At 39.4% G+C, this 24,490-nt stretch overlaps 1 long non-coding RNA gene across 1 annotated transcript in view; it reads left to right on the top strand.

The window, feature by feature from the left end:
* LOC119243791 (uncharacterized) overlaps window positions 1–23,040 on the top strand; it is a 55,483-nt gene extending 32,443 nt beyond the window's left edge. Inside the window, exon 3 of the long non-coding RNA XR_005124824.2 lies at window positions 22,991–23,040. This is a non-coding gene — a long non-coding RNA (uncharacterized LOC119243791). The remainder of the gene's footprint in view (window positions 1–22,990) is intronic.
* Window positions 23,041–24,490: the final 1,450 nt, after the last annotated feature.

Raw genomic sequence — 24,490 nt, 5'->3', positions numbered from 1 at the left:
CTCATTAGTGTTAGTCCAATGGGAGTCTACAGATTTCTTTCCTCAAGGGCAGTTGTAATTTGTCAAGTCTGTTGGCACAGAGCCAGGACAGGACCCTAGTCCTTGGTACTGTAAGAATTGCTCTATCCCCCACTGTGTCTCACTCCTTGTATGGGAAGAACACTCCAATGGGAGCCGAAGACAGCACTTTTTCTCTAGACAGCACAGCGCCATGCTCATAGAGAAATATTAAAACACTTGGTTAAATAAATGAATTCATGATTCCCAATAGCACCACTTTTCATGAATGTCTAATAAAGAAAAATAAGGACTCTAACCACTTTTGTTTGTTTTCCGACCAACTGTTGTCCATTTTACCTAAATGTAAAGCATACATTTTTTTTTTAAGATTTATTTATTTATACATGTAAGATCTGGGGTACAGGCCAGAGATGTGGGGGGTGAGAGGATCCACCAGAGACAGAGTGGTGAACAGAACAGGCAGACTGAAAGACACTGCTGAGGGGAGCAGCGGGCGAGATAGGAGAGGTCTGCCCTGCCATATGGGTTTCTCCCTGACTGACCGGGGAAAGAACTCATGCTGCAGAGGCTGTGGACCGCTTCACAGTGTGGTGCTCAACCCCTTGCACCACCAGGGAGGCCCATAAAGTATACATTTAAAACAAGACAAGATGTGGCATTTAGGCAATGGACATAAAAAAATTCTTTACTTGGGACTACCTCATTATTATCCCAGCTTCAGACTATGATTTTCCATACCCAAAAGGGAAGAAATGTGTGATTGTAAAGGTTATTATTTCTATTTAAAGTGTAGATGTGTTTAAACAGCTGTAATGGTTTTCTTTAATGTGTCGAGAGGAGGGGTAGCTTGGAGACCTGGAGGCTGTCTCTCAGCTTCACAACTGAGGAGCTGTGTGACATTTGTCAAACCAATTAACCTCTCTGTGTTTGAGAGTTTCCATGTTTTGAGGAGGTTAAAATAATACGTGTTTTCTATAGCTGTCTACACCCACAAAGTGAAAGACATGTCTTAGGGGAGCTAAAGCAATTATTCAGATGATTCAGGCCAAAATCAATTCTGCCATGAAGGAAAGGGGGAAAAAGTGTGCATTTGGACCTCAGCTGTCCAGATTGCCTGTCGACATCAATCAAATTCACAGAATAAATGGTTCAACCATTTGCTTCCCTTCGCTTGTGCTAGGAAATCACCTTTAGGGGCATGTTAGCTTGTTAAGACCAATGAGTGAATCACTAATGGCTTCAGGCCACTTAACATACAACAAAAAATAGTTGAAACAAAGGAAGCTCTGGATTACTAGAATGCCTGGGTTTTAAAGAATCCTCATCACCTGCAGTCGTTCAACATTATCATCAAAGGGGGAGGGAGGCAAAAGAGGAACCCAGATTTTTTTTTCCTCTTCAGTGTGATGCATTCATCTTGCTTCAGTTGATCTTCACAACAGCATGAAGTAGATAGTAAGGGAAAGGAAATTGAGGCTCAAAGAAAGTGAGCAGCTCCAAACACACAATAAATAGCTGCTACCATGGGCCTCCCTTGGTGGCGCAGCGGTTGAGCGCTGGGCTGCGAAGCTTCCTGCAGCCTCTGCAGTGCTGGTTCGATTCCCGGCCACCAGCAAGGGTCCCACATGGTGTGACAGATCTCTTCTGCCGCGCCTGCTGCTCCCCTCAGCAGTGAATTTCGTCAGTCAGCCTATTTTGTTCCCCGCTCTGGCTCTGGTGAATTCTCTCAACCTCCTGCCAATCTGGTCTGATTATACCCAGTGCTTGTATAAATAAATAAATAAATAAATCTTAAAAAAAAAAATAGCTGCTACCCTGATCTGGAACATGACTGCAAGTCTATGAACTATCCACCATACATAACCCCCTCCCTCAGTGCATGCCAATACAATGCAATATAACTCATAAATATCACTGAGTCCCTCCAGAGTGCCACACATAATGTCAAGAACTGAGAACAGTGATATGAATGAGGCATGTGAATAAGGCTATCATGGACCAGGTGCACAAGGTGACAGTGACACGCATTACACTGACAGTGTGAGCTGTGTGCATGAGCACACAGAGAATAGCTGAGCTATAGGTTCCTAAAAGCAACTTTTAAGGGACATGGCAGGGGAGCATTGTTCTCTGGGCTCAGAGTTCATTTTCCTATTACTTTGGATCAGAGGCCAGGGCAAGAGTCTAGCCTAAATAGGTTCATTGTACTGAACATATAGAGCCTGCCACTTGAATCATCGAAGTTAGGGTTTGAATTCGAACTATGTTTTTATAAGAGATACATAACTCAACTTCTCTGCATCTCAATCAGCCTTGGTAAAAGGGTGGTAAAAATAACTGCTTCATTCAGCTACTATGATCAGAAATCATGAATGGTGAATGCCTACTAGTATATGTTGCTTGGTGTGTTGATACTAAAGAAGATGCCTCCATTACCATTCTGTTTGTTTGTTTAAACAAAATGAGAGATGCAACCTATCCACTAAGGTATATCAGCAATTACAGAGTGGATTTTTTTTTCTGTTTGCATTGTTCTTGATCTAAGTAATTCATAGAATTGACATATGTATTTTATTTTATTTTATTTTTTAAAGATTTATTTATTTATTTATACAAGCACTGGGTACAGTCAGAAGTGCAGGAGGGTGAGAGAATTCACCAGAGCCAGAGCAGAGAGTAGAACAGGCAGAGTGATGAAGTACACTGCTGGCGGCAGGAGAGGTCTGCACACCACGTGGGACCCTCGCCCGGCGGCCGGGGATTGAACCGGCGCTGCAGAGGCTGCTGGCAGCTTCGCAGCCCAGCGCTCAACCGCTGCACCACCGGGGAGGCCCTGACATATGTAGTTTAAATTAATTAAGCATTGTGGGTGAGCCACTGTGCTTGGCACACTGATTATTCATCACCTACCAAGCAGATACTGGTATTAGAGATCATTTCATGCTATCTCAACTATTATCAAAATTCCTACAGACTGAAGACTCTTTAGTAATTCTGAAATTTTTGTGCTCACAAACCCCACTCTTGGTCCATAGCAGCTTTAAATTATAGGGCTGATCAATTTTATTTTTTGATCAACTTATTTTATGTCTCTCACCTAAGCAAAGACATATAAAGAATCAGGCCAAGTGGAGTCTTTACTTCATCATTGAGAGTGTTCTTCCATGCTGGGTCCTGGGCATTATTCACTTAAATCACCAGCCAGTTTGTCAAATATCATAAGTGCTTTCATGTATAAATGGAATGGGTTGAATATTGAGGAAAGGAGATATGCATTACAGTGAAAATAACCTTCAAAAACCTGTATGGATCAGCAGAAAGATCTACAAAATTAAAATTATTAGAGAGCAACAGGGATGGTGCTACCTCTTTGTACCTCTTTGTTTTAAAGTTTTTATTGGTTGGGGAGGGTTATAAATTATAATAGATATAGACAGATGATGTACATCATTATGAGATTCTTCTAAGAACTATTTACTAGCTACTATTGAAGCCCGAGAATACATATACGTATACCAACTGACTCAGTATAGAATTTTGATATGTACAGGACACTCAGCTTGTTTAGTTAACCAACATGATTTGGAAAACCTGACCTTAAGAGAACCCATTCAATGAGAAACAAAGGCAGTTATAGTCTGGAACCTCAGTTTAAGCAATATCTCTGGCACAGGAAACAGACTGGCTAAGTTCTGTGGCAGTAAATCAGAAAAAGATCTTCAGCAGGTCTCAACAACAACAAAAAAGTGTACAACTCTCAGTAATCTGTTAAGAGAACACAAACAGAAAGGAAGTTTTATAGGACAATGATAAAAACTTGTATTTAGGTGAAGAATGGATTATTTTCTATTAATATTGTTCTTGATCTAAATAATTTGTGGAACTGACATGTATGGTGATACTCAGGATGGACAAAAAGGGCTTGAAAAGGCATCCCTCATAGCTATGTTGAAAACTAGAGTGATGACAAGGTCCTCGGATAAGAGTCATGCTTCCTGAAGACCCCAAGTTAAGAAGTGAAGTCAGAGGAGACAGCTGCTTAACATGTAATGCTCTGGTCAGGAGAGAGGCTAATGAGATTCCAGGTTGTTTGTCCACGGGGCCAGTCACCACAGTGCCCCCAGGCATGAGGTTGCTGTCCCTCTTATAACCACTCTTCTGAAACTGAGTACATGCCATAGCATCTGATTCTCAGCAGCTGAAGAGTAACACTGTCTACTTAGTCTAGCTGGGTTGCAGCCGAGGTCAAGGTGCTGATTAACTGGCTGGAAGGAGATGCCTTCTTAAAAAATTGCAGAAGATTTGTGTGTGGGACAGAATGTCACAAGAGCATGGGAAGGAGGAGAATAATCACAGAATCATGTGCTGGATGCTGCAGCTAGAACCTAGTTTACTAGATTTGGACTGATGAGGGTACAATAGAAAGATGCTCATTTTTGTGATGCAGATCCTGTCCAACTTTCATGAAATGTGACCAAGATTAAAATAAAGGTGAAATGTAGAAGGTCTTGTTTGCCTTTCTTCCTGGTGAAATGAGTATGTTTGGCATTTGGTTTAATATTTTACCAAATCGAAAAAGAAAAGAAAGAATAAGCAAAACAACAAATGGTTTATACCTGTTTGCAATGAGATGATTAAAAATGCACACAATCTTGGCAAAGCCAAGAGATGGTGTAGATGCAGGGAAAACATCGTAGATTAGGGCAGAGAAAATGAGAGCTTTCATCACAGGCATGGTAGTACTCCTCATGATACAGGCAGGTTTCTAAAACCTTTGGTTTCTCAGTCCCAACATCTGTCTTGTAAGCAACACTCAATATTATGGGGAGAAGAAACTGAAATAATAGGTGTTAAATTGATTTGAAAATTTACAAATATGTACAAATGAGACTTTCGTGCTTAAGAAATTACCATTCATTGCTTTGCAGGTCAATAGAGTTGAAGAAAAAATATTTAACAAGAGTATTGTAAAGGTGGTGAGTCAGTGATAAGAAGCATACCTCACCCTTACAGGGCCCACTCTGTTCTTAAAAGGATGTTTTGAATACTTCCAAACTTGTTAAAAATAAAGTGAAAATGCTGAAGTTGCAGAGAGCCTCATGAGATGTCTATATTTCCTAGCTATTTAACAAGTTTACTCAACTAACTACCTGCAGTTGTAATAAGAATTCTCTCTCAAATCTGCTAAAGTTTGTGGGTCAGTCTCATTCGCATCCAGAGAGATCTGTGTAGACTGCCAAGTACAGTTGCACAGGGTGTACAGTATACAATTCTACTCAACATTCCCAAAAGATAGCATCTCCTAGAGCTGTATATTGCAAAGACCATCATTCTTTGAAATTCTATATTTGTTTAGAAGTATTTTTTGGCCTATACCTAACCCAAGTTATATTAAAATTACTTTCTTTTAGGTTCCACCATTTTTTTTCCTACATCAACTACATGTGAAGAGTAGCTTATAGATACAAATCTCTTTGCTTTGGAGGAGATAAATTTTTTTTTTTTTTTTTTTTTTTGGTTTGGAGAAGAGCTACTTTCATCCTCCCATGGAATCACTTTGTCTTTATACCTGTCTCTCTGACATGGGATTGGAGAAAGTGATTCTGATATATAGAAGTTCAAGTATGTGGCAAACAAGTGAGGGGAATACTTTGAGGGAGTGATTTACATACTACCTGAACACCTAATTCTCCTTCCCATAGAATTACTCTGGGCTATAAAAAGACTATTTCTAAAAATTTCCTTCCTGAAAAGATGATTTCAAGAGAATGATATTATTCCAGTTTTCATTAATGCCCTGACTCATTAAAAATAACATTGATATTTTTATCATGCCAAATTGAAGGCTGATGATGAACATTTGGCATATAAAGGATTCCTAGTTTGTTCCCCAAATGAAAACCTATGAAAGTGCCTCTTTCCTCTTGTCTCTGTCTGCCAGTAGATATTCGTGACTGTGCCTGTATAAGAAAGTTCTGTGAATGAAGGTTTCCTCCATCCTCTGCCTTACCTCTACCCTCCACAGTTGGGAAGTGGGTGGATGAACACCATCAAATGATTTCTACCTTGTAACCTATGTCTCACTTCTCTGAGTCTTTGTTGTTCAATGTAGGAAACAGCTTTTGTTATCTCATTTTCTTTTAAAGATTTATTTATATTTATTTATTTATTTATTTATTTATTTATTTATTTATTTATTTACGCAAGCACTGGGTACAGTCAGAAGCACGGGAGAGTGAGAGAATTCACCAGAGCCAGAGCGGGGAGCAGAGCAGGCAGAAGGACCGAAGTACACTGCTGAGGGGAGCAGCAGGCGGCAGGAGAGGTCTGCGTGCCATGTGGGACCCTCCTCCAGTGGCCGGGGAGCAGCCGGGGATCGAACCGGCGCTGCAGAGGCTGCGGGCAGCTTCACAACCCATTGCTAAACCGCTGCACCACCGGGGAGGCCCAGTCCTCTCATTCTTTAAGCTAGATTGGAAGGTAACAATATTGGTGGTCTTTGTTTTTCCAGAGATTTACATTCCTCACACAGTGTGCAAAAAAAAAAAAAGTGGGTTGGATTTGTGATATATAATAAACTAATATCTTCATGAAGCCTTGATTACATATTTTAATAAATAAGCTTAGTACCAAGTATTTTATTTAGCATGAGTGTGTATGTGTATGTGTGTTTTGTATAATTTAATCATTGTTAAGGACTTCTATTTGTTCATTTGCTTGAATTTAGAGTTAATATTTTCTTCCCTATTTTCCAATTTCCTCTATTCCTTAGTTCAGATCACTTGAGAAACCCCTTGGTGTTCATGTAGGACAATGAGCAGACTCTAGGAAAACAGTAAGGGTCAATTTTCTTGCTCTGTGGGCTACTGAGAACTGGAATTACTAGAGGGCATGGATTTTAAAGAGTGTTCTTGAGTTTCTTCACTGCAAGCTTTATTATGTCAGATCTGAAAAGAACTAGCTTGAATTCATCTTTTGAAACTTTGATTGATTATTGGTAATAACAGTTTATAAAAATGTTGCTTTCCATTAGATGTCATTTTGAACAGATTTGTACATTTTTCTGTGACTAACAACTTGATAGATGAGATGGTCAAATAAACATAAGACAAGATATAGAATCAGCAACTTGAAACTGGGAGACAATATGGTAGGATTTACGGCATTTAATTTACAAATAATTTTTACTGAATTAATAATTCTGTCTAGAAACTTTCAATTTTCTGCTTGATGTCTCTTCCCTTCTCACTCCACCCCCTCAACCCCCTATCTAACTTTATTTAGCTACATCCTTGGTCTAAGACTGGGTGTGTAGGTTTGACCAGCCTTAATTGAAGATATTAATGCAGGGACCTATGAAACCTCCTCATCACTGGGGCTGCTGGCATTCCCCAGTGGGGACCAGTGAGACAGAGCTATGTCAGTTATTTCCCTCTATATAAATTTCAGGGATTCTTCTCCTTTCCTGATCAACCCACTCAGAAATCATGTCACTGTGGCCACTCTGGGGATGAGCAAACAAGGATAGATGTATTAGCACAGACATCTTGCTTAATGTCTGCATTTGAAACAGGTGAGTTTGATAGGACTATGGGCCAAATGAGTGGAATTCTTCTGTATGTAATTTAGAGTTCAGCTTTCTGCTTTTTGAAAGTGAGTATCTTTTCCTTCTCCATTTATGTTATCAGTATATCTGCTATTTGCTAAGATCTGGATTGAATTTTTAGGGCATAAGTTACCAACTTGCTTTTCTATGTTTTCAAACTTTTTCCCCAATAAATAGGATTTTCTGAAAGCATTTGTTTATACAGTGACAGAATAATGAAATTTTAAAGGTCTATCAACATGAAGCTGGGACCATAATGTTTTGATCTGTTTTACATCTCAACTCTACTAATAAGCCTTCCCTGATCAAACCTTCCAAATAATTTTTCAAAGAGGAGGAGATAGTTGATATTGGGACAACAAGTCCTCATTAGGAGAGTAAATGCTCATGTTACCTTAGTTTATTATCTTTTTTTTTAAAGATTGATTTATTTATTTACACAAGCACCGGGTACAGTCAGAAGTGCTGGAAGGTGAGAGAATTCATCAGAGCCAGAGAGGGGAACAGAACAGACAGACTAACGAAAACTCCTGAGGAGAGCAGTGGGTGGCAGGAGAGGTCTGCGCGCCATGTGGGACCCTTGTCTGGCTGCCGGAGATTGAACCCGGGCTGCAGAGGCTGCGGGCATCTTCTCAACCCAGCGCTCAACTGCTGTGCCACCGGGGAGCCCCCCTTAGTTTATTATCTTCCTCACTATTCAAATGAGAAAAATAAAAGTCTCCAGAAGTTTAAGGACCTGTTCCTCTGCAATGCATAGGGACCCAAATCAAGGCTACAGACACCACTGTTCTTCCCACCATATCACACCAGCTTCCAGGTGCTTTCTCCTTAATCTTAGGCACCTTTGCATAGTGATTATGCCTTTTTGTCTCCACACAATGGATCTATGTATACTAGTTCTCCACACACTTCCTGTTTTTCTCCTATACTTAGTTCTTATCCAACTTCTTCAAAGATAGTTTTCTCTTTAGAACATCCTTTCTTTCTTTAAATATTTTCTCCTCTTATAAATATATCTTCTGAAGTCTTAGCGTCTGCTCACTCATTTACCTCATTAATGAAAATCTCTCCTCCTCTGAGAAATTGTCTCTAATGAAATTCAATTTATTGTATCCTGCCCCTTCTTTGAACTTCCATTTGTCTTTTAGTTATTCATTGTTTGCTATTTATTTAATGCACAGATTTGTGCACTCCTCTGCCAATGATTATATGTTTTCCTCTCTCTATACACAAGTATATCTTATACCAAGTGTTTAATAACTAGATTGATTATAACTCACGAAAAGTCCATTTATGTTTTTCTGTGAAACTTAAGCTGTATATTTTTACTTATTTATTTGTTTGTTTGTTTGTTTGTTTATACAAGCACTGGGTACAGTCAGAAGCTCAGGAGGGTGAGAGAATTCACCAGAGTCAGAGCAGAGAACAGAGCAAGCAGACTGACGAAGTACACTGCTGAGGGGAGCAGTGGGCAGAGCAGGAGAGGTCTGCGCACCATGTGGGACCCTCACCCGGCGGCTGGGGATTGAACCGGCACTGCGGAGGCTGCTGGCAGCTTCGCAACCCAATGCTCAACTGCTGCGCCACCGGGGAGGCCCTATATATTTATTTTTAAAGAAATTTGTGCTCAAATCTATAAACAACTGTATCCTGAATATATTTTTGTTTGTAACACCTACTGATTCCCCCTGGATGGATCGTGGTGTCCCACACTAGATGCTCTCTACTTGTCTGGAGTCAGATATTAATACGCTGAATCCACAAGTGCATACTGAGGTCCAAGTTTGTGAGGACCCTGTGCTGGACCCTGCTGTTATGAAAGATTCAATACCTCCAATAGATAAGTTCCCGCTTATAATTACTTGGGGTAAACTTTGACCAGTGTTACACAATGTTTCTCCCAGAAACTTCCATGCCCACATGAAGTCTTTGTAGTTAGGAAGACAGGTAAATGTAGCATTTAAATGGCCATAGCCATTTATCTTTCTTTTCTCTTCTTAAAAGCACACTTTAAAGAAACTTAAAGTATACTAGAATAATAAGGAAATCAAGGGCAAAAACACTTTTCTCATTTTAAGAGTCTGGGACGTCCTCTGTTCTCCTCTATCAACCCACTTTCATTCCAAACAACACAGTCTGATTGCCTTTAAATCTAAATGCTCACATCCCTGAGGAACAGGAGGAGCCAGAGAAGCAGCAGAAGGGGAAATATGCCGGGAAAGGCATTGGTACCCTAAGGGACAATTTTTATCTCAGGAGAACTGACCTTTTCAAGAAAGCAAATTGAATTATCTTTCTCATCCTTTACTTTTGCTGTGACATCATTAAAATGCATGCTACATACCAACACTCGTCGTTTTGTATTCATAACCTTAAACTAAAATTAATCAGTTGTCACAAGGACTTAACGCATTTGTTAATGGTTCTTGGCCAAAAATCTGTATTGTTACAAGTAAAGCAGCTTTATGTATACACCCTTGAGAAAAACAACAGAGGAGAATTAACTGGTGGACACTGAACATTCTTTCTCCTGTACAGAAAATAGCAGCTTTCATTCTCTTCACTGAACGAGTGCTTCAGTTTTGATGTTTGACATGAAATTGAGTACCTCAAAAGGAAGAAACTCTTATTGTCTAAGCAGTCCTAATATGAATTAGATCCTGGAAAGTGTAATAAATACACAAATTTAACTAGTAAGAATTTATTAAGCTCCAATTTAAGCCCAATTCCTGACCATGGATTCATTATTCCACACACATTTATTGAGACCTTGAGGAATCAGTGAAGATTTATTTATGAAATAACCCAAAGCCATTGTATCTGAAAAGTTCATAGTCTTTTCAGGCAAAGGAAGAACAGTTACCCTGTGATACCATGTTTAGAGTGCTCTAGAAAAGATAAGCGTATCCCCACAGGTGGAGGATTGGGAGAGAATGGAAGAGCTTCCCAAGGAGTCATTGAAACCAGATCCACCTATAGCACATAAGCCTGTAAGGACTGCCAGGTGTCAGTGGGAGCTACCTGGGGAGATGACATGATGTGAAGAGCCACATAGGCAGCAGGAAAGGCAGAGAGGTGGCCTCTCCTCGAGACCAGCTGAGGCTTGTTGGCATTCTGGGACGATTCATACCGCTGGAGGGCTTGAGGGAGTCTGGTCTGGTCTGTCTTTGGATGCTATCTGGCATCAGTGAAAACCTTTTGTCTTGGGAAAGGATAAAACCAAAGGAACAAAGACAAAATCAATTCATTTTGTTAGTGTTCTGCATGAAAAGTGATGCCAATGTGGCCAAAGAGTAATGCCGAGAGGAGGAAGTAATGCCGAGAGGAGGAAGGTGTTGGATTCAGCATGTGACTGAGGGGGAAGAATCAATATCATTGGGTGGCTGATTAGACAGGCAAGGTGTTCACGTGCCAGAAGCATGTAGCCTTTATCCTCCAGAACTAAATACTCCGTTTGAGAAAGTACAGGTTGGCAATTTAAGCCTTGATATTGTTAAGCGATTTAGTGTTGTCGAAGTAGCTGAACTTTGAAATTCATGAATCTTCTGCAATTCCATTTATTAGCCAGGTGCCTGACAATAGCTACTTTCCATGATTTGACCACTGGTGTATGGAAAATACTAGTAATATTGCTTTAAAATGACTAATTCTATGTTAGGAAAATAGCACTAAGTAGATGTTAAATAGTTAGAATGGTTAATGAATTGAAGACTTTCCTTTTTATAAGTCTCTGAGGAAGAAAAGAATCATTCTGTTGTGCAATTAGGAAATTGAACAGACATATTTATGTTTCAAAATATCTCTAGGCAATGGATTACTCACCTCGCTCAATCAATATTTGATCTTTATTAGTCGATAAGTTCTTTCTTATGTCTTACCACGATCCCTCCAATTTATTTAAGGCTTTTTTTTTTTTAACTAGATCTGTTCAGATTTCTTTTTGGTCTATCAAATATTAGTCATTCCCTCTGCAGAGTGTATCATATCAGTGTGATCGCAGGTGTCCTTTCTGTGGTGGGGCTATGGTTATTTTCCTTTGTTTTCATAGTTCTGTTTGAAGAACAAGCTAGCATATTTTCTTAAAATGTGCCTATGTTTTTTTAAATATGCCCCAGCCAGTCGTTGCTATATATAGGCCGGGGATACAACTTTATTAACTTTCTGGTTTTGTGTTTCCTTCTAATTTTGAATTTTCTCTCAGAGAAATAAATACAAAAGTTTGTTCCATAAAACGTTCCCCAAGTAAGCATAAGGCATTTCCAGTGAAGCTGGTAAATATCCTTGGTACATGGAGATATTGTTTCCCGTGCTCTCAGTGGGAACCTGGGGCAAAAGGAAGGCCTAGCCCTACCCACACCATACAGCACTTACAGCCCATATTTAATTCATCAAGTTACAAGTGCTTGTCTGGCCTAAAAAGTATTGTAAATTCATATTTTTATTTCTAGAGTCCCAGAATTCAGGGGAGACTTTCAATCAGCCCACATTTCCCTATATTTTTCTATTCTCTGATCAAACTTAGTCCCAGGAAGGGAGCTCGTCTAATTTAGGTATGTATTTCAGATGGTGTACTACAACTCTCTGGGAGATTTTATTTTAAGCCTTCTCTGTGCTTGTGAGATGGAAGGTGCTGGTCCTTGTGAAAGAATGCAGCACTAACAAGCAGGCGGCGTAGCTCATTGGGGAAATAGTAGGGGTCCTCCCTAGAGACCTTTAAATGCTGCCATAGAACCAGTCTATTCTGCCTCTATATAAAGCAACTGTACATCTGAATAATGACTCAGTTCTTCCCTCCAGCTGTTAATGTTGGCGACCCACAGAGTCTGAATTTAGAATCCAATGCAAACTCTGAGGCTACATCCTTCATGGTAGATAATGTGAATGCAGTGTCTGAGACTGTGCGGTCAGGTCTGGACTCAGAACCTGGATATTGGCCAGCTGATTGCTGGGGACTTTGGTGCAATCCTGCAAGCTTAGGTACCCTCCACAGCAATGTGGGTGCTCAGTCCTACCCCATAGATTGCTGTAAGTTTTGAATGAGCCGCTCTGTGAAGTTCCATGTCTGGCAGAGCACTCAAAATGGAGGGTCCTAAGTTATTATGGGTTGCTGCAATTTATGATGAATTCAGAATGCCACAGCCTTTCTAGTTATTTGTAATTTATACAATTGTAATAATCCCTGGGCTGCTGCCTGAAGGACACTTATTTAGATACCTGCATTTATGAACACCCTACAGAAATGTTTCCTAGTGTATTCGGATCTGTGTCTCTACAAAGCTTCAGCGGCTGCTGGGGGTCCCTAAGGTCTGGGTCTCTGGTTCCAGTTGGAGCAGCAAGTACTCTGAGCAATCTAGCAGGCTCTGACCAATCTCTGGTAGAGAGATGAACTGTGATTTATCACATCTCTGTGTGTCTACCTACCTACACACACACACACACACAGCCCTTCCCAGAAAATTTGGCCCAAAAGCAAAACTGGAAGTATCATATATGCATTTCCTCAGGAACAAGATCCACCAGTTATCATGATGCTAAGCAATAGCTGATGACTATGATTTTAGGCCAGAAGATTCTTTAAAACTGCTTAGGATAAAATTTTATCAACACTAACTTCCTTTCCATAACTTGAAAATTAAGTAAAAAGATAACAGCTATCATGAGACGTTCATTTCAGTTATGCATGCGTGTGTGTTGGGGTATTTGTTGTTCACAACGGAAAAGGAATAGCTGAATTACCAAATGCAAAGTGCCTGTGTATTTAAGGCGAAGACATGATAATAGAAAGTCCTGCTCTCTCACTTCTTTTGTTCTGTCTGCAAGACTGTGTGTGTGTGTGTGTGTGAGTGCATGTGTGTATTTTTATGTGCATGTGCAAGCATGTGCTGGACTGGCTACCTATTCACAGCTACCACCCTGTAAACATTTGCTTTTTTAAGCCCACCCCGCCTCAATGGAATAGAATTATTTAAATTATTCAGCATCTAAAAGCACTAAAATGCACATGGGCCCAGTTGGCAGTTATTTTATGCCTATTAGGCCCTGCAGCCCACAATAAAGAAGGAGGGAGCTGGGCTCCTTCCAGCATCACAATGACACACTGTTCACACATCAAAAGCTATGCAACAGAGGCAGTTGATGTTTATGGGTTCCTGTTTGAATGATGCCACTTTGGTAGCTCAGCTCTGAGGTTTCCTTTGACAGGAGAGGGAAAGGAATGTGTGGAAATGTTGATAGTGAATGCCACCCTCCCAGCAGAGCTAAAGGGCATCATTTCCAAAATGGCCTCATCTGAAATTTAGATAACATTTGACTCTTCCTGCCCCTCTGGGAGGCCTCTGTCCAGAGCTAGGGAAGTATTCACAATCCCCTGCTTTTTTTTTCCACATAGGACTTTGAATAATATTCAACCTGAACGTGTTCATGTTTAATGCCTTTTCACAGAAGCAGATTTGCATGACAATAACCAGAATCTGGATCTGTTAGGTAGTTGTTAACTCTCCCTCACCGGGGGACAGATTTCCAAAATCTAGCTCACAAAGAAAGTTTGGAAGGAGTGGGAGCAGGGAATGGCCAATCCAGCTTTCTCCATACATGAAACTGTCACCGGACAAGCGAGAGGATCTACGGGTCCCTCAATCCAATCCTACCCTCCAATGACACAGGTGCATAAGCCGAGCACTAGCCAGCACTGTACACTGCTCCACCTACCGGTAATTGGAAGGCTGGACCAATGGTCTCTGTTCACAAGCTGGGGGAAAGGACTTTTGAGACCCTTTGGTGAAGAGTGAAAAGGACAGACAGGAGTGAATATTTATTGATGAGTAAAAGAACCAGGAAAGTGATCTCTGGGGAGACCTCTCTGGATATGAGAGTCTCTGAAGTTCTAGGGCTAGGAGCCTATACAGGTTTTAGGACTGAGGCTTAAGAACAAAGGGATTCAACTTCATTCATTGATAAGGCAAGGGGAATGAACTTGGCCAAAGTCCAGTTATTGTGGGCACCCATGAGTTACAGCTCTGAGACCACATGGGCTCAGCACCATCTCCACAATGAACACCTCATGCAAGCTATGTGACTGGTCTGGTCTCAAGGTTTGTGAATCTTCTTTTCTGGGTCTGTACCTCCCCCTTTTGCCATAGCAGCCAACTTTAGAAGTTGTAGTGTGATCATTCTAGAATGCCCAGGCTGGAAAAATTTAGTAATAAAGCAATAGGCCAAGGAAATTTAAAGCAGCAGGTATCTTGGCACAGAGTCATCAGGATTTTTTTAACCTCTTATATACCAGCCCATGGGAACAACAAAAATTTTCCCTTGAGTCCTGTCCTGTACTTGTCCTAGGACTCTCCTGTCTCAAAACCAAGGATACTTGAATGTTTTTATAGTTCATAACCTTGGGTAGTAAATATTTTAAAGTCCAATGTAAGTACACTGTGTGTGTACACACTGTGGACAGACTGAGTGTCTGAGTATTTATTATCATAGTTATTGATGCATTTCAGCTTATAGAGTCAAATTTATTATTCAAACAAGTAATAGATTTGTACAAATTGGACATAGTACATAGAAGAGCCAGAAAAATGACTGAAGAGATAAAGGTCCCTAAGACAGAAGGTGAAATTAAAAAGAATGCAATGCGTATAGCTCTGTGAAGCTTCTGCTAAGAGCTATGGTATCACAGCCTCTGTCTTCAGGCTGTAAACCCCCAAAGAGGAATTTGCAAGCTAGTAAAAGGGGCATTACTGAGAAGGAAATAAGCAGAGAGGAGTTGTCTGCATATCAGGGAAAAAGTTTGTTGGAGTAGAAGCTATTAGGCAGCAGAATTACCTCCCCAGGGAGACAGTGGAGTCTGTGACCCCATTACAAGGGACATAAAAGCCTAGCGGGACGGTCCAGTTCCCCAATATGCTATAGGGAGGGCCTCCTCCCAGCCCCTTGGAGACTTAGGGGGGATGGAGGATGGAGTGTGACTCCTCCATTTCTTACCATTTATGGTAGCAAGTTGGTGCTGAGATGAATACTGAAGGCAGAATGTCCCAGCTACCTGCAGCTGGCACTAAGTTTAGATTTCATAGTACTCTGATATGTATTTTGGTATTATCATCAGACACTTTTTTCCTAAACCTTTGATGTATTTAAATGAAACAGAACCTCTCCGTTGCTTTGGAAACAGCATCATTTGATGCATACTTTAATGTGCAGGCATTTCCCCAAATATTTCTTAAAAGGTGCCTATATGTCCTGTGAGGAGTTGGATAGAAAAGGAACCTGTTTGAACTGCAATTTACCTGAAAGTTAGCTGTATTTATGCAGCCTATGTTTTGTCTGTGTGTGTGTGCGCATGTGTGTGTGTATGCATGTGTGAGTCCGGCAAATCTGCCACCATGCTAAGGGGATATTAATATATTCTTACCAGGAGGAGACAGATTGAGGTTTGAAAGGAAACAAAAAAGTAAAGAACAAATAAAGGAAATTGGCACTGGTTGGATATGGGGTCGCAGCCACAACCCCCTGGGGGAAGCACAGGGGTAAAGAGAGGCAGTGCTTTCTCTTTATCGTGCAAGCAATTACTGGCAATTTGTTCTGGCCAGTAAAACTTCTGATATTATCATGGTTGCTGAGTAATTTATCATCAAAGTTTAATGTGAAAACAGGTGACTGTGTAATCACCAATCTAGGAACAGAAATAGAATCGTTATTATTTCTGCCTGAAGAGAGAGATTTTTTTTTTTCTGTCAATTGACTTAACGGCCAAAAGGCTGTTCATCATATCACCATGAATTATAAAACCTCTATTAAATATTCATAAAAGTTTTGAAATGAATGTGTGATAGAGATGAAAGCTGGGCTAATTTAAATACCTACCAGACCTGTCTTAATTACAGAGGTAAAATGAGATATAAAAATTATAGCAGCAAGGAAAAAAAAAAACTTGAAACAGTTCCCTCCATACATTACAGAAAGCACCTTTGCAAGCCATGCACAAAGCCGGGAGCTCGCAGGGAAGTCTGATTCCATCTCCTCAAAGCGCCGCTGAAATGGAGTTGGTAATGTCTTTCTTCTACAAGAAATGGGAAGGGGGGGATCTTTGGGATGAAATGACTGGTGCTGGCTATTCAAAATCTATAAAATCCCAACAGTAGAAACATACATTTGCACCCATTCAAGCCCTTAAAAGATATCAAGGAAGGCCTGAACAGAAGTCAGGGTGTGAGCAAGGAAGCCATCGAGAATTTCCTCAATTTTTTTTTTTTTTTTTTTTTTTGCATTGTGATGCTGTGCACTTGTGAAAAGGACACAGGATATATTTGTTTTATTTCATTTTCAGCTTGGGCTCCCATAACCTCTCTGACCATCTTAAGTGGGACAGTCTTCAGAAGAGGCAGAATAATCTGAGGGTGCTCAATCAGAAACCAATGTATCTTCATGTTGCAAACAACCTAAAACATAATTTGCTATGAAAAGGCAGTTCCTGTTCCTCCTCAAACCAAGATATTAAGAACGTGGTTATAACTTTGGATCTTCTATCTTTAGGCAAATATCAAACCTGACACTAATAGCTATAGTATTTGTGAAATGATCATTAGTACGTAATTGGTACATATCTCAAGAAGATCCTGTGCTCTCAAACATTATTTTAAATAAACACAGATATTTGGATGGGCATAAAGAAGAAAAGAGAAAAGGATGCATTCAGGGATGTAGGTCTAAGGCTAAGAGTTAGGTGCCCACTGGCTTGACCTTGAGCAATGTGCTTCACCTTGCTGAGTCCCAGTGCCAACATCTGTAAAATGAGGGGATTAATTTGGTGGTGGCTAAAGACCCATCCAACTCTAAAATTCTGTGAGTCTACAATTATAAATAGGATGATAAGATGCTCTCTGGCTCTTAAGCCGCCACCCAGGAGAATGAATTCCAGTTTTAATTTCCTTTTTGGTGATAGGAAATCTGAAGACAGGCAAGGTTAAATGACCCACCCGGAGGCCCAGAGCAATCAGTGATGGAATCACAGTCTCAGCTCACAGCCCTGGCTCCTAGCTTCTAGATTCATCAGTTTATTGTGACCTAGTCTTTTAAGCTGTTTGTTAGCATTGTATTGGCGTATTCATATTGACATCTTCAGTGAGACCATTGATTCAATGAAAAAGTTTTATTTTTGAGATATTTCATAAATAGATATAGCCTCTTTGATAACATTTTAGGTTCCTTAGCATTCACCAGAAATTTCTATGTAGCTTTGTGTTTATTTAATGCTATTTAATGCCCCGACTATTAACCTCAAATGATTGGGAACTTTTACATTTAAAAATAGAGGAACACTATCAGCAAAACCCAAAGAGGACATTTTAGGCTGGGCAATTATTAAGAAGCATCTGAAAATGAGCAGATGACAAAAATAGGTATTTATGTCTTTCTTCTCCTTCCATCCACTCCTCTTTGTCACTTAAATTTTCACTTAATTCAATCGATCATTTTTCCCTGTTTATTTTTTTCTTTTTCATCATTCTTCCAATCTTCCCTGAGCATTACTAAAGCATCTCTAATTTATTTCTGTTAACCAAGAGCACTCTATCTCTACAGGTGTCTCAGCATTCTGTAGCCAAGCAAGACATGCTAGGATACTTACCCCATTCTTACATCACTCCAGAGCTAGCAACACCCCACTCTAGATTTCCATTTAAACAAAATGACTCTTATTTGGTGGACCATCTCCATTATTTATTTTCTGTGGAGATGGAAAAGTCTGGCTATTGCCCCTGTCATAATCCTGTGTTGGAAAACCTTCATTATGTCTATATGCATATAGTCTAGAAAAGTGTAGTTCAAAAACCTAATTACAAACAAGCCCAACAGGTTGTTGTTGTTATTATTATTATTATTATTTTGCAAAATTCAACTTTTGGGAAAGCAATTCTGGTCATATAAGTATTTGAATTGCTATTTAAACATCTTCTTCGGAGTGTCCATATGAAATTATTCAGGAATGTTAGTTTGTCATCTCTGAGTCAATCCATTATTTTATCTACAATTTTCTAAAATATGTACAGGCAGCATGTTGCCTTTTTCCTATAAAAACAGTTCTAGGGTAACTGTGAATCGTTAACTGAGGTTACTTTATCACAGAAAGTCAGAATGCTGGGATATCAGAATTTACGTCCACAATTTTAGCTTCCTGTTTTATCCTTGGAGGTCTTCTCTTGGTACCCCAACCTTGACTAAGATAACACCCTAAACTGCTATGGAAAGAGGGGGTTGGTGTTAAGGAAAGTTGTGAGGGACCCACACTATGCTATGTACTTGGTTATAGCAGCATTTTTATACCTACAACCACAAGATTCATATGTCCTGTGCAAGGTGAGGCAGACTGCTCAAGGTCATTACATTACACCCATTTCCTCAATCTATCATTACACCCATTTCCTCAATCTATCTTTAAACTTCTTCATTTTTTTTTAATAATAAATTTTATTTTTATATTCCCCCATACAATTGCAAATGCCCCATTCTGACCCCAATCCTTCCCCTCCCACCCCCCACCCCCCAAAAAGTGTCTCTGGTTCATAGTTTTTTGTTGATTTTGATTTTCACTTTCTTATATTCATTTTCCTGGTCCCTTATTTAAGTTTTCTAGATTCCTGCTATGAGTGAGACCATCCGGTATTTTTCTTTTTCTTTTTGGCTTATTTCACTGAGCATGATCCCTTCCAGCTCCATCCATGCTGCTGCAAATTGCATGTGTTTATCTTTTTTGAATGCTGAGTAATATTCCATGGTATATATGTACCACATCTTCTTGATCCAGTCATCTATTTTTGGGCATTTGGGTTGTTTCCAAAGCTTAGCTATTGTAAACAGTGCTGCTATAAACATAGGGGTGCAGGTGTTCTTTGGAATGGATGTTTCTGTGTCCTTTGGGTAAATACCTAGGAGTGGAATTGCTGGATCATATGGAAGCTCTATGTTTAGTAGGTCCAGAAATCTCCACACAGCTCTCCATAGTGGTTGGACCAGTTTGCACTCCCACCAACAGTGCAGAAGAGTTCCTTTTTCTCCACACCCTCGCCAACATTTGTTGTTGCTAGTTTTTTTAATATGTGCCATTCTCACTGGTGTGAGATGGTATCTCATGGTAGTTTTGATTTGCATTTCCCTGATTACAAGTGATGTTGAACATTTTTTCATATGCCTGTTGGCCATTTGCATTTCCTCTTCAGAGAAGTTTCTTTTTAGCTCTTCTGCCCATTTTTTGACTGGATTATTTTCTTTGTTGTTGCTGAGTCTCATCAGCTCTTTGCAGATTTTTGTGATCAGTCCTTTATCATTAGTGTTGGGTGCAAAAATGTTCTCCCAGTTGGTGGGGTTTCTCTTTGTTTTTGTTATTGTCTCTTTTTTTTTTTTTTTAATAGAGGCATGCTTTTTATTTATTTGTTTGCTGGTTTGTTTGTTTGTTTTGTTTATACATGCACTGGGTACAGTCAGAAGCGCGGGAGGGTGAGAGAATTCACCAGAGCCAGAGCGGGGAGCAGAGCAGGCAGAAGGACCGAAGTACACTGCTGAGGGGAGCAGCGGGCGGCAGGAGAGGTCTGCGCGCCATGCGGGACCCTCCTCCGGTGTCCGGGGAGCAGCTGGGGATCGAACCGGCGCCACAGAGGCCGCGCGCAGCTTCGCAACCCAGCGCTCAACCGCTGCGCCACCGGGGAGGCCCTGTTATTGTCTCTTTTGCTGTGCAGAAGCTCTTTAATTTGATGTAGTCCCAGCTGTTTATCTTTGTCTTCACTATCACTGCTTTGGGTGATGTGTCTGTAAAGATGTCTTTGATGTGCAAATCCCGTAGTGTTTCGCCTATATTTCCTTCTATGTATTTTATGGTTTCAGGTCTTATGTCTAGTTCTTTAATCCATTTTGAGTTGATTTTTGTGTATGGTGTGAGGTAGTGGTCAAGCTTCATTCTTTTGCATGTAGCGACCCAGTTTTCCCAGCACCATTTATTGAACAAACTTTCTTTGCTCCAATGCATAGTCTTTGCTCCTTTGTCAAAGATTAGTTGACCATAAATCTGTGGGTTTATTTCTGGATTTTCTATTCGATTCCATTGGTCTGTATGTCTGTTCTTGTTCCAATACCATGCATAAACTACTTCTTTTGAACTCAGTTGCAACCAAAGTTGACTAGTCAATATTAGTAACATATTCCATCATGACAAGTTCAAGGAGCAAATTTCTGGCCATATTTACAATTTCAGCAGGCTTATATATGGCTCCCACTATTTTATTATTGGAACTTTTTTTTTTCTCCTTGACTTGGTGATGTCATAGACCCTGGACATACACTGGCAAACACTGTTAGCTCCCATTTGTTGGTTCCTGGTTTATTGTCTGACCTCTAATGGCAGGAATATTCCAGAAATCAATCCCAGGCCTACTTCTATTTTTAAAAATTTAATTTTTATTTCTAGTCAAACAAAGATTTATAAAACTTAAATTGGACTATAAAGCATAATTAAATCTAACATTTCTTCTCCCATATCTACCCAGTTCCACTCCCAGAGGACATCTATATGCAATTTTCAATGACTTCTCCGGGTAATTATCTCAATAATTTTTAGCACTCACCTTGTGGCTTTTAGATTTACCAGTTTTGCATATCATATATTTATATTTTCTCCACAGAAATCAGGTACTTTGCCCTCTTACTTAATGTCCCTATTCAGCCCCTATCCTTTTCAATAGAGTTATATAAACAAATATGTCTATTTTTTATTACTTAATTCATTATCATTATTAAATAGTGTTGAACCAAGTAGCAAACCAGTATTCTATCTATTTTGCTTTGTGTACAATTGTTTTTTTCTGGTGCCATTTTTTCCTTTTTATTTCTTTAGTATTCTATATACTTGTCATTTTTTTTTCAAACTCTCCAACAGGATGATTAAATAGATAGTATTATTTTCCTCGTAGAGAAGCTACAGTTACGCTTATAATCATCCTCTTTGTTGCTGATGATTGAACCACTAGGGAATGCAGTAGTGGGATACTACTCTTCATAAAATGTGCCTCCAACTCATTATGGGACTGTAATAAGCTTTACAACAGCAGTTTCTTTTCAGAGTCCATTAATGACAATTCAGACAAGAAAGGGAACTTTTTTATAAGCCATCTGAACTAAAGAGGACTTTTCAGAATAAATTGCTGGTTCAATATATCATGACACTCTAAGACTCACATTACCATTATTCCTTTAGTTCTTCCATGAAAGTAGCACTGTCTTTGTTTGGATAACTAAATTTTTACAGTTCTCTTTGTTATAAGTTCAAGATAACAAGATATTTGTCAATGTTTTTGAAAGTAACTTTAGGCTGTGGTGGTAATAATGGTAATGGTACTGGACAAAATGGGGAACATTGGGAATTTAGACTTTCCATAAGGGGAGGTGATAGATACTTCCATGGTTTTGTCTTTCTCATTTTTCATTTTAATAGGTAGTTTGAAAAGAGGGGGAAAAAAACCCAAAAATCACTGATCTATGGATAGTAATCTAACAGAAATAATTTGAACATAGGTGTCTTCCTGAGGAATGAGCAATCAAAAAGTTCTCTGTATGGAGGAGAAGATAAAGTAAGATAAAGTAATTATGACTATTAGAGCCCCTTATCCTTCCTCTGCTCTGCCATTATTACAATGATATCAATACTGATCATGATGGCTGACATTGTAGAAATTGTGTAATGTGCATTGCTCCAAGCTCTATATAAGGGTTAACTTACTTGTCTTCCTCAAAAATTTATAAGGTGTTATCTATTATTATCTCGATTTTAGAAAATAGAGGCACAACAAATTAATGTCTGTATTCATTGGCATCCAGAACAACCATGTCCTGAACACTATCTTCAAGAGTTTTGCAGACATTATCTTGAGCTGCCCTATCTTCCAATGGCAATAAAAAAAAAAAGTCAGTATTTTACATATGAGGAAAAAGACACACCTAATTCAATAATTTGTAGTAGAACAGTTTGCAAACACAAGAATTAAATTCAACCCATTTTGTCTGTCTCCAAATCTTCAAGACTGCCTCAGTTTCTGTGGATATAGAACATGAAATCCAGGCATTTTGAAGCCTTGGCTTTGGTTTTCTCTACACTGTGCCTTGGATAAAACTCCACTTCTCAGTTTACCTTGGACTGCAAACACTCGGAGCTGCAGAAAATCATCCACTGCAGCCCTGTTGATACTCACTTGTCTATAGGGCGATCCCTGGGGGCTTGACTGTCGAAGGGACAGCCCTGGATATATATGATTCAGTTTTAATCGACTTGGACTTGTGGAGAGAGAAGAACTTTCCTTCTATATTTTTTTCTCCTGACCCCAGGTTACACACAGATCACAATGGAGTAAGCCAACATTGTTACAGAGGGAAGAAAAAGAGGTCAGTAGAATTACTTTTGCATTTCTATAGGTCTGTGGCTTGGGTAAGTTTTCACTCTGGTGCTCATCTGATCTGTACCAGCTCACCTTCTCTGTGGATGTGCATCTGCAGTTTGGTAACCCATATTTGCTTTGACAAGACTCAGTTTCTCAGTAAGCACAATGCTTTAGTGCAGCAAAAGAAATTTGCCAAACCCATTCTGACACTGTTTATAATCCATAAAGCTCTCTAGGCTGGCAGGATCTGGAGGATGAACCTCAAAAATTATCAGGTTGTATTGATGAAGCTGGAATGTGCATCATTCATGATCTTAATTATTCTTTGATGGTTTTGGAGGATTTCACATAAAAGCAGAGATTATATCTCAAGAGTAGAATGCAAGTGCTGGTAAGGACCTTAGAAATGATTCAGTCTCTCATTCTAGGTACAGACAAAAGAAATCTCAGAGAAGTAAGTCTTGTGTTTGAAGTCTCAAAGCTATTTTAATCAGATACAAGATTCAAGGTCTACCCATTGGTCATTCCCCTTTAACTACTTTATTAGGTACTTCATTTTGTTCCACAAATCATTATGTATACAGTTCAAATATCCATTTTTGTGTTTACTGAATAACATGAAAGACTCAGACAGCTTGTGAAGGATAATACATGGTATGAAGGAACTCGGGCAGAAAAGGGCTAACAAGGGGACAATAGAGCATTAACAGTGGAAATGTTGTCAATCACAATCTTGTCTCTTTCATACTCTCTTTCTTTTATAAAAAACACTTCAGTTATCTATAACTTATTGTAAAGTTTTACCATAAAAACATGAGATATTTATAAAGAAAACCAATATTCATAAAATTTGCATAACAAAAATCAAACTTTCATTTATACTTATTTAATTTTATTAGACAAACAAGGTAAAAAGTTGGGTATCCCATCTGTTTATCAAAGCCCTTTAGAAGTCTGTGCATATCCAGAAGACTGGGGAGATACAGGGTGGTTTAAACTATTAGCAAGAAGGAAAAAAAGAGAGATTTGAAGTAATAATGAACAGTCTGATACTTGTAAAGGAGCCCTTTACAGAAGCAAACTATGCTAAAATATAACTGCTCATCTCATGGAGTATATGGAGACAGGGAACCCCTTGCTGTGTCATATAGCCTGAGAGCATTTTGTTATTATATAGAAACTCACACTTGTAAGATTAAGTACACATCACCAACAGTTAAACTGTGATGTTTGCGTAATTTTTTAGAGTCAATAGAGGAGGTAGTCTTTCTCTCCTCTTCTCTCAAAAGAAGCAGGGCACTTTAAAGAGGTCATTGTCATTTATCTAGAAAATATACATATTTTTCAGATTGCTAAACTTTTTTGTTATTTCTGCAACTGGAGTAATTCTAAATACTGTTGCGTTCTCAGAGAAATCGGAATGCTGGGGAAGATTACTGGTGAGAAT

This window comes from Talpa occidentalis, unplaced genomic scaffold (genome assembly GCF_014898055.3).
Source record: "Talpa occidentalis isolate TD23 unplaced genomic scaffold, MPIMG_talOcc4v2.1 talOcc4.13, whole genome shotgun sequence".
Classification (NCBI taxonomy): Eukaryota; Metazoa; Chordata; class Mammalia; order Eulipotyphla; family Talpidae; genus Talpa; species Talpa occidentalis.
The sequence above is the reverse complement of the archived record's forward strand: the minus strand, read 5'-3'. Positions and strand labels throughout refer to the sequence as shown.